The 9,694-nt window shown below is 47.6% G+C and overlaps 1 protein-coding gene across 1 annotated transcript in view; it reads right to left on the reverse strand.

Moving 5' to 3' along the window:
• Positions 1–1,634: 1,634 nt before the first annotated feature.
• MAPK1 (mitogen-activated protein kinase 1) overlaps positions 1,635–9,694 on the reverse strand; it is a 97,581-nt gene continuing 89,521 nt past the window's right edge. The window contains exon 9 of the mRNA XM_012644130.1: positions 1,635–5,503. The gene's annotated coding sequence lies outside the window, so the exon portion shown is untranslated. The remainder of the gene's footprint in view (positions 5,504–9,694) is intronic.

Below are 9,694 nucleotides of genomic sequence, written 5' to 3' on the forward strand. Positions count from 1 at the left end.
ATCTGGCCACCATCGCCCACGTCGCTCAGTGGCCCTGCAAGCCAGCCCCACGCTCTCACCACTCCTCCGCGTCCCCTCGGTCCTCTGCTTGGCCAGTGCAGCTAACATGATGTGCAGGGTGGAAAAATAATGTCCTAGTGCAGTGCTACAGGCCCTCCTGGTGGCAGACAGTCCTCTTATTACAGCTTTCATGAGAGTTCTTCACCCTCAGCAGAGCCCTTGTCTCCCACCTTGACCTGAAAAAGATGTGTCCCTGGGCACGACCTCCCCCCATGTCCTCCTCTCCAGCTAGACAATGACTTCGTCATCGGCTGTCCTTGGTGCCAGGCTCAGAGGAAGAGCCCCATGTCCATCTGGACCCCACTGCCCCACCCCTCAGGCCCATTGTCCCTCTGCTGCCTCCTTCCCCTTAGACCCAGGGACACGAAAACCCATCCCTGTGACACTTGGCCCTTCACAGCTCCTCCCTGGCTGCCCCTTCCTCTGTGCCTCCCTGGACAGCCGGGCTGCAGGGGTGGGGTCTGCACTCTGCCTCCACCTACTTCCTCTCACATGGCCCATGTGTCCACTGCTCAGCTCCGAACACACTGGTTCTGAACATATGGGGCAAGCTGGCCAGCCTAGACGCTGGCCCAAGCGCCTCCCGCAGCGGCTGTGCTACTGCTCAAGTGAGAAGCCCGACATGAAGTGGGGAGCATGGGGATCAGACTCTGGTGCTGAACAAGGGGGATGGCTATTTAGTCGCTCTCTGCAGGAGCTGGACCACACTGAAGTGCTCGTCTCTCAGGAGAAAGCGAGGGAATGTCCCATAGGTGTTTCAGATACCCCATCGAACACTTCCCGTTTAGGTAGGAGCAGCTCATTCTGCTGCACAAAGTTTCTGACAGGAGAGGTTTGCCTCTCTCAGATTAACAGAAAGCAGTTACTTCAGTTAGCAGACATTTTAGTAACACCTTACAACAAAATTTAATGAAATAGGAAAGCATTTAGGAAGACTTACTATTTACTGAGTACTTGCTTTGAAGTGCTAAACACTTAAAATATTTTTGCAATCTTTACCACATGCGAGGCAAGTAATATTGGTTCCACTTTACAGCTGAAGTCTGAAGCGGAGAGGCGCAGAGTGACCGGCCAAAAGCCAGCTGCAGTCATGAGCAGAGACCGAGTTTTATGGATTCAAAGCCTGTGCTCTTTCTACAACATCACATCAAAAACATTTTCCAATATCTCTGTCTTGTAAATAAGTCACTGCATGATGCTCAATATTGACAAGAACCAAACGTCCAAGAGTCCCTAATAGATTCACGACTTCTTGGTCTGAAAAGAGGGGCTCCCATTACATCTCCCCAGCAGCAGGGTTGCTGAAATTCAAGGGGACGAGGAGAGACAGACATGGGCACTGCCTTCTTCCCCTACACCCAGAGGTCTGAAAAGCCACCTGGAAACCCAATGAAGCACTAAAATCCCCCTTTAACTCGGGAGGAACAGCCTATGTTTCCATCACAAATCATTATAAGCACAGCCAAGTTAGGAAGACATACTTATTTGGAAAACGCTGTAAAAAAGGACTAGACGATTTCATACTTTCACACGTGAAACTGCAATTAAACTATACATGCACAGTACTATGCTAGTTTGGTAATACAGGGACACAATTTAATGATTCTAAGGTTTTTTTTCTTACAAGTCAGGTGCCATAAACATTCAAATAATCCATCTTTTAAAAAGTACGTTTACAACATCAAAAGAATTAAGATGAAATATAAACCTTTCTACTTACAATTTTTATACAGATTAACCAAATCACAAATACCACAAATAAATGTTAAATTGTAACAATATAATGAATAAACATTCGGATTCTTAATAAAATCTTCCCTTAACATTTTTTTTTAACTTACCATTATACTAAATAATCTATGCAGAATTTTGGGGTACAATACCAAGAAGGCACCAACAGTACAAAGCAGATACAAAGCAGTTTCAGAACTTTCTTGAGTGCTCTACACGGATAAACAGCGCAAAAAAAGGCAACAAGCATCAGGAAAACCTGGTGCAATCCTAGCGGATTCGCTCTGGATTCCCATGCGTTTCCTGTCCGTCGTGTCGAGGTGGATGACAGGAAGAGAAACCACGTATTTACTGTTACGGCTTCTCATCTGCACTACAGGAGTATCGTGTTTCAAACACCGGCATAACAATTTTAAAGCACAAATGCTTTAAAAACGCATAAGCAAACGATTGCTCGGATTTTCAAAACCACTACATTTACAAAAATATTTCCCTTAAACTTGGGATTGCTCCAAAACATTGATTTACAAATATAAAAGTATTATGGAAGGACCCAAAGCATGTGTGCATATGTATGTGTGTATTAACATACTGTTACCATACTATATAAAAGTTACCAATTTAAAAACCATATTAACACATAAGCAAATAAAGATAAACAGTCTCCTCCGAATGGTCTGAACATGATGTGGCGTGCAGCGTGGGCAGGATACCTTCTGATTCCTTAGAGACAACCACTGGCAAGCCACAAGTAGCTTCTCAAAGCTACCACTTACCTCCACACCCATTGCCTGTGCCCGAAAGCAGAAGGAACGAGGGTGAATGAGTGTGAACACACCATGCCCTGTGTACTGCACATACAGAAGAATGAAATTCTTCCACTGAGATGCCACGATGGTCTGCATGTCTCTGTCAGCTTTGAAGACTTGGGTCAGAACAGAGTCCTCATGCTAGTTCTCTCAAATCCATCCCACTGGCTTGTTAGGTATTTGTTTCATTCTGAATGACTGAACTGGAATGTTTAACAGGAATTTTTTGCTTACATTTTTAAGACATCAAAAAAGCCATTAGTCTGAAAGCTTATTTGAGCACACTGATAATGGAGGTATCACCAAGATAAATTTAGATGACCTAATCTGCACATTTTTACAAATGTAAGAAGAGCCAAAATGATGAGTCCATCACACATAACAGCTAGTGCTTTTCATAGATTTCTTGGTTATGACAATGCTCTGACCTGTTAAAATATGTTTGGCATGATCAACAAAAAGCACACAACTTATGGCTACAGTAATTCTAGAATGCAGTTAGTGGTTTCATGCCAACCTGACTCCACAGTACCAGCAAGGGGGATAGGAAAGAGCTCACAGTCCCCAGCTATTATTAGCCAAAGCTGTGTTTTTCTAATTAGAAGAAGACTGTAAATTAGCCTCATAATAATACTAACATTCCATTTAAAAAGTACAAAGAAACAAAAGTAATAAAACTGTCAATGCTCTTTTAAAAATGAAAACTGACTTATCAATGTATCAGATAACAGTCAGATCTGTCTCCTGTCCATGCTGTGTGGACCTTTACACAGCAGCTCTTTGAGCGTGGAAGGGAAACGATGTATTTCAGGGCAAGAACTGAGATGTGGTTCTGATTGCTGAGGATGAGTCAGCCATCCTTCTTCAGCCCCATGTGGTGTGAGCACCAGTGCCCTGCGCAGGGTGGCGTGGGCCAGGTGCTGCGGGGTGGCCCTGCCCAGTAGCAGCTCTGAGGCACATGGGCACACCCTCTAGAGAGAATGAGAGAATCCAGCCTGGGATGTTTGGACTTCTTTATCAGGGTTTGACAGAATATTTAAGAACCATGATTTGAATAAAGGAACATGACAGAATTTATTCTCTGCCGGTGCAGAGGAAAAAAGGACCCTACAGAAATATGTTTCTAAATCATCTTATGTAAACCAAAGTGCTGGGGCAGTGCCGAGAGCGGCAAAGTGAGGCCCATGAGCATTTCTGTGTTAAGCACAAACCGAACCTGACTGTCCCTTCAGACACACTGATCCAGAGGAAATCAACACTGAAATCTTAACATGAATGTGAAGATAGAACATGTACATTTATTATCATGAATTACAAATGCATTTCTGTTCGTATCAGCAGGCAATCTTTATATAACCCATTCTCCACTGCTGTCAAAAATCAAACAAGAAAAGGACAGCTGAGAAATGAAAAGCTAAAAATAGAATTTTTCCTAAATGAGCTGCTGGACAGCATTTTTCGTGGAATACAACTCAGAGGTAACAATAGATTTTTCATTTCAATCATAGGCGTGTGGCACTTGGACAGTCATCTCTGCACAGAAAGCTGTAACAGTCATGCGAGGGTACAGTAATTACTGAACAAGGCAAACTTCTCACCACAGAGAGCAGTGGGGGAGTCAGGAGGAGGCACCGCACTGGGACAGAACACCGAGTCAACGCCACAGCACACAGCGGCAGAACAGATACGTAGAGATCAGAAAATATGGACAGAACTCCATCATGACTTAGTGCTAGCTTTTCTGATGGTCCTACTCAGCAGTATCAGAAACATTTGAGAGTACTTGGACAGAACAGCGCTTCATGTCGTGAGCTCGTGAAGGCTTTATTACAAATTGTTATATTGTAGGCTGAAAAATGAACTTGAGATGCTGACATGCTGTAGAAGGAAAAGGAACTGTACACTTTCTTACTGAAAGACGCAGTGCTCCCCTCTGCTGAATCCCCAGGCATCCGGATGTGGTTACTGACCGCATAGGCGTGAAGTGGCTTGGGGGCATATGCGCACTGGGCATGTGGAGCTCCACCCTGGGACATTCCCGGAAACTTCCCACAGCTCAGGGCTGCGGCCTCTGTACATCTTTCACCAAATGGAGTAAAGCTGCCACTTTAAATCTTTTTGTGTAAGTCTTGCAAACACCAAGTGCTGCACATGACACGTTGTGGCCAGTGCTATATCTCTATAAATGGTACAAGCAACCACAGTAAATCTACACAATGACATCACTTCCTTTTAGAAAAATGATTGGATTTTCGAAAAGCTGGGCAAATAGCGCATACCTTAAATATGTTAGTGATCATATGACATGAGGAAAGACGCTGACAAGTGCTCCCAAAGGACTCCCCAGCCAGAAGCACCTGCTGCAGGCTGCAACGTCTTCCAAGGTACTTCCACAAGCTCCTGCTCCGGGGAAACAGTTATGGTCAATGGTGAAGTGCAAATAAGGGGCTGTCACTGACTTAAAGTGCCCTAGGTAGTAGCCTTCCCTATCATATAGTGAGATGCCAGTGACTCAAGACAATCTGGAAAGAGTCTCTCTGGTGTGGCTGCACAGGCCAGCAGGGCGTCATGTAGGAAAGGATTCAGGAGAGGGAGGAACCACTGCATCTTTCAAACCAGAAAGCGATTAGTGATTAAAGCAACGGTAAGCAGTAGGTGCACTGAAAGTACATACTGCCGCAGGTCACCTGTGGGTGACACACACAGGGCTGCCAGGAGTAATTCTCTGGACTGAAGGAATTCTTTGAAAGCATAAAAGCCACAACTACCAGAAACCGCCCCTCCGAACGGCTCAAAGGAGTCAAAGTGGATAAGCCGAGATGGGCTGGAGGCAGGACCAGGGGTCAAGAACTGGGAAGAAGAACACCGATGTCTGAGCACGTCCAGTCCTCTGAGCCCTTGTCCTATTAAAACACAAACAGACAGACCTATGAGTTAAGAATGAACCATGTGAAAACATCAGCAGCATCACAAAAACGGAAAAGTGACAAGAATGAACCACATTAAAACATTGTCATCAGCAGCAGCATTATGAAAACAGAAAAATGAAAAAAGAGAGGGGGAAAAAACCTCTTGAAAAAAGGCTATTTCACTTGGACACACTGGGGCTGGGGCACCACAGAGCCCTTTGAAGGGGCCTGGCTCTGCCCTCACACCACGGGCACCTCTTCTCAGACAGCGGAGGCTGTTTCCCTAACACCCAGGGGAGACACAAATTGGGGAGCACACGCTGATTGCAGTGTTCCCAAGATGTCCTTTGTTACCCACATGACCTCTGCTACTCCGATGGTCAAAACCAGAGTTTAAGGATCTTTGTAAAATAATACATCTCTATGCAAAAGAGTCTCCTGCCTCCTCCTATTCTCAGCAAGACTCTCTCTGCATGACCAGGTAGGACAAAGTCCATGGCATAGGCAGTGGACAGCGTGTTGTTAACGATGCTCAAATTCTCTGACAAAAAACAAAGCCAGAAGCATGAGGGTGGAGAGCTGGGATTCTGGCTCCCGCAGGCAGGGGGTGCTGCTGACTGCCCAGGTCAGAGGGGACCTGACAGCTACCTTCCCCGCAGGACTCCAAGACAATGCCCTGAAAGGCAGCACCGCGCTCATCTTCTAGGCCTGGCCAGGGCCCACTAGGAGTGTCACACTAGCAAAGCGCGAGCGGCACATTTTCCCTTTGTTTTCCTAACGTCTCTATTTTTACTTGGAGAAATTATATTCCAAACCAAATCTACTCCAATCATTTACAGGTTGGTGGTTCTCCCACACGAGCACTGGAAGCCGCTGGAGGGCCTGTTAAAGCACATACTACTGGGTGTGGGCATGGGCCGACCACAGCTGGAGAACCGCTGGCCTGTGGCATCTGCACCTTCACTCCTAGCTGCGCCATCCTTGGGGAAGTGGAAACGCTGTGCTCAAATCATGTTCTGTGTTCTGTGGTTCTGACGAGGAAGCCTGGTGCAGATGGTCAGTGGGACAACTGAACGTCTCAAAATGCAAGCAAAACAGACCCTTCTCTTTCAAGACCCTGGCTGACGTGCGATGCTTGTAGCATGGAAATTTAGCAGCACGTCATCTGATGTTTCACAGAGCACTTTCAGGCTTTCATTTGCACTCAGGAGTCAGGGTGGGAGGCACAGGCCTAACGGCCCAACTGTGGACGCGGAGACGGGCGGAGAGGGGAAGTGGCCTCCACCATCCAGAGGAGAACCACAGCCGAGCCTGCCAGCTGACAGGAAGGTGAAGCTGCCCTGAAATGCTTTTATCTTCAAGAAACCAAAGGGAAATGAGGCTTATGTTCTTAGTGATTAATCCAACCAAGAAAACTCTTAAACCAGATGAAGGAGAAAGTGAAGTACCTGCTCCCACCTTGACAGCCTCATGGGGCAGGGGCCTAAGGGTGAGGATGAGGCTTGTCGTGTTAACCCGTGCACCTCTGTAACTCGCCATTTTTAAAACTGACCCCATGAAGCAAAATATATGAAAAACTTTGACTCTTTAAGCCCTCTCAGGGCCATCACTATGGATGTCACTATCACTGGGGACCCAGCAAGCAGGGGTCACCTGCAGGCCTCCTCTACTACAGGGCCCCCGGCTATGCGCCGTGGTCCTGGGTCCAGCTCTTCCCCACTGCAGCTGAGCGGTCAACCATCACCTTTCTCTAACATCTCTGTGTCTTACGGCACTTTCACCCCCAATCCCCACACCTGCTCCCCAATTTGTAGCTTCTAATCTCGGGTGTATAGGCTGGGCACTCAGGACAACGCTCCTTAGTGCTGTGAACGAGTCCTGAGACCGGTCCCGGGCAGCAAGGCTAGTCAGAGGTAGTGTGCAGAGAGCACAGGAAAACAGCACTGGGGTCTAGGCTACCTGGCCTCTGCGTAGTTTTGCTACTGAAGTATACAGACGAGCAAGACGCTCGCAGACTCCAGTCTTGGGCTTCCTCAGTCATGAACATGGGATGCGTGCTGACTTCAGAGAAAGCCATCACGATTGCTCAAATGAAATATTTATAAATGAACCTGCCCCAAGTTTAATCAACACTCCCAGCCCCTCTGGGATTCATTTTTATATTCTACATGACTAAACTGTAAGTCAGTCTACAGGTTGGCAACTTCCTTTGAAGTTCATGAAAAAAATAAGATGGATTGACAGGTAGATGGAGGGACAGACAGATACATGAAAAAACAAGTATACTAAAACGTTAATCACAGAATCTAGGTGGTGGGAATATGGACGTCTACTTTAAAATCTTTTAGCTTTTCAGAATAGTTGAAAATTGTCCTTAAAAGAATGTTGGGGGAAAAAAATCACACTATATGCATGTACATCTGTGTGCCTTACGTGCACCTGGAGCAATGAAAAGCACAGAAGTGATCGTCCTCGCCAAGCCTGGACTCTCAGAGCTGGGGTGGACCACGATAGGGATCTCGTCCCCAAATGCAATGTGACTGTAGGGGGCATTCAGCTGGCAACCGCACCCTGTGGCCCCAGGAGCACCCTCGCCTCTGTCCCATGCCCACTGTGCCGCCCGCCCTTCTTTCTAGTGGCCTGGCCAGTTGTCCCATGGGTCCCTGCTCTCTGAGGTCCTCCTACATCCTTACTGTCCCCAGGGTCACCTAAGCTTCAGGACCAGCATCTGGAGGGAGAGTCAGGCTCCTTACTAAGGTGACGGCTACATCTCCGGCCAGGCCTCTCCCTCCTACCCAGGTCCCTATCCCACATTCACATCACACCTGCCTTCCTGGTTCTGCAAGGCTGCTCCCTCCCCCAACAGCAAAGAGCCCCTGGCTGTCAGGAGTCAGCTGGAGCCATAATGCTTTGACGCTCTGTCTTACTCTCTGGGGCCAGCTGTGCTGTGCCTGCCTCTGGCATGGCATCCATGTATTACCCACACTCCTGCTGTTCACCTGCTTCCTGCTACCAAGCTACTGGAGCACAAAGTCTGTTTTCCCCTACCTGGCACTGGGAAATGCTCAATACTGATTAAATGAATGATGAAAAACCGATTATTATGTCAACCCCATGCTCTTTTATACTAAAAATGTAAACAATTGTTCTGTTTGTGTGTTTTTCTCCCCTATGACCTGGGCTCTTTGGAAGCCACATTTAGGTCTTGTTTGTTCTGCTCAGCCTTGGTGTCTAACTCCGCACCTAGCAGGGGCTACGCAAGTACTGTGCCAGGACTGCGGTGAGGGAGTCTGCAGGGAAACAACCGTGAGCCACTGCCTGGCTTTAGGAAAATGGCCTGTGAAAGGAACTGTGAAGCAGGAAAAGCAACAGAAGTTGCTAAGCTCCATCTTCTAGGCCAGTAGTCACCAAACTTGCTCTGTAAAAGGCCAGAGAGTCAACCTCTTGGGCCTCGCAGACCATTTATGTCTGTCAGGACCAGCCCACTCTGCTGTTGGAAGCAAAAACAGCTAGACGGTTCGTGTGACAGTCCGAGAGCATACACATGCCTGCGTGCGCCTTTACTCACAACACGGCAGTGGGCTGACCAGACAGACCTGACCCTGAACAGAGACACTGGAGAGTGTGTCTAGCAGCCTCACAGAGCAAGTGTGGTGGGGACTTGAGGTATGAAAATGGCTGGATCCTGGGGCCAATTTTCTGTCAGTAAGCCATTGTGCAAATCACTGTACATAGACCCTTCTTCAATAGGGGGCCACACGTGTGTGAATGACAGGGGAGGAATCCAACTCTGCGCCTCAGTCCCCTTGCTGACACCAGGCTTCTTCCTCAGTGACACACGTGCACAGGGCTACGTGTAATGGCCCCCCTCACATCCTGTGAGTGTGCCTCCTCAACACTTCGCTCTGAATTTGTCTTGCAGGGTGTGTCCGGTGTCAACAGCAGGCTAAGCTGGGGCTTAACAGTGCTGGTAGCCCTCCCCCCTCCAGGTGCTAAGTTTAGAAAGTCTGTGGTCTTTCAGACTTTGTCTCTCCTCCATTCTCTCGCTCTCTTTTTTTTTTTTTGAGATAGAGTCTCACTTTGTTGCCCAGGCTAGAGTGAGTGCCGTGGTGCCAGCCTAGCTCACAGCAACCTCAAACTCCTGGGCTCAAGCAATCCTCCTGCCTCAGCCTCTCGAGTAGCTGG

This window comes from Propithecus coquereli, unplaced genomic scaffold (genome assembly GCF_000956105.1).
Source record: "Propithecus coquereli isolate 6110/MARCELLA unplaced genomic scaffold, Pcoq_1.0 Scaffold206, whole genome shotgun sequence".
NCBI lineage: Eukaryota > Metazoa > Chordata > Mammalia > Primates > Indriidae > Propithecus > Propithecus coquereli.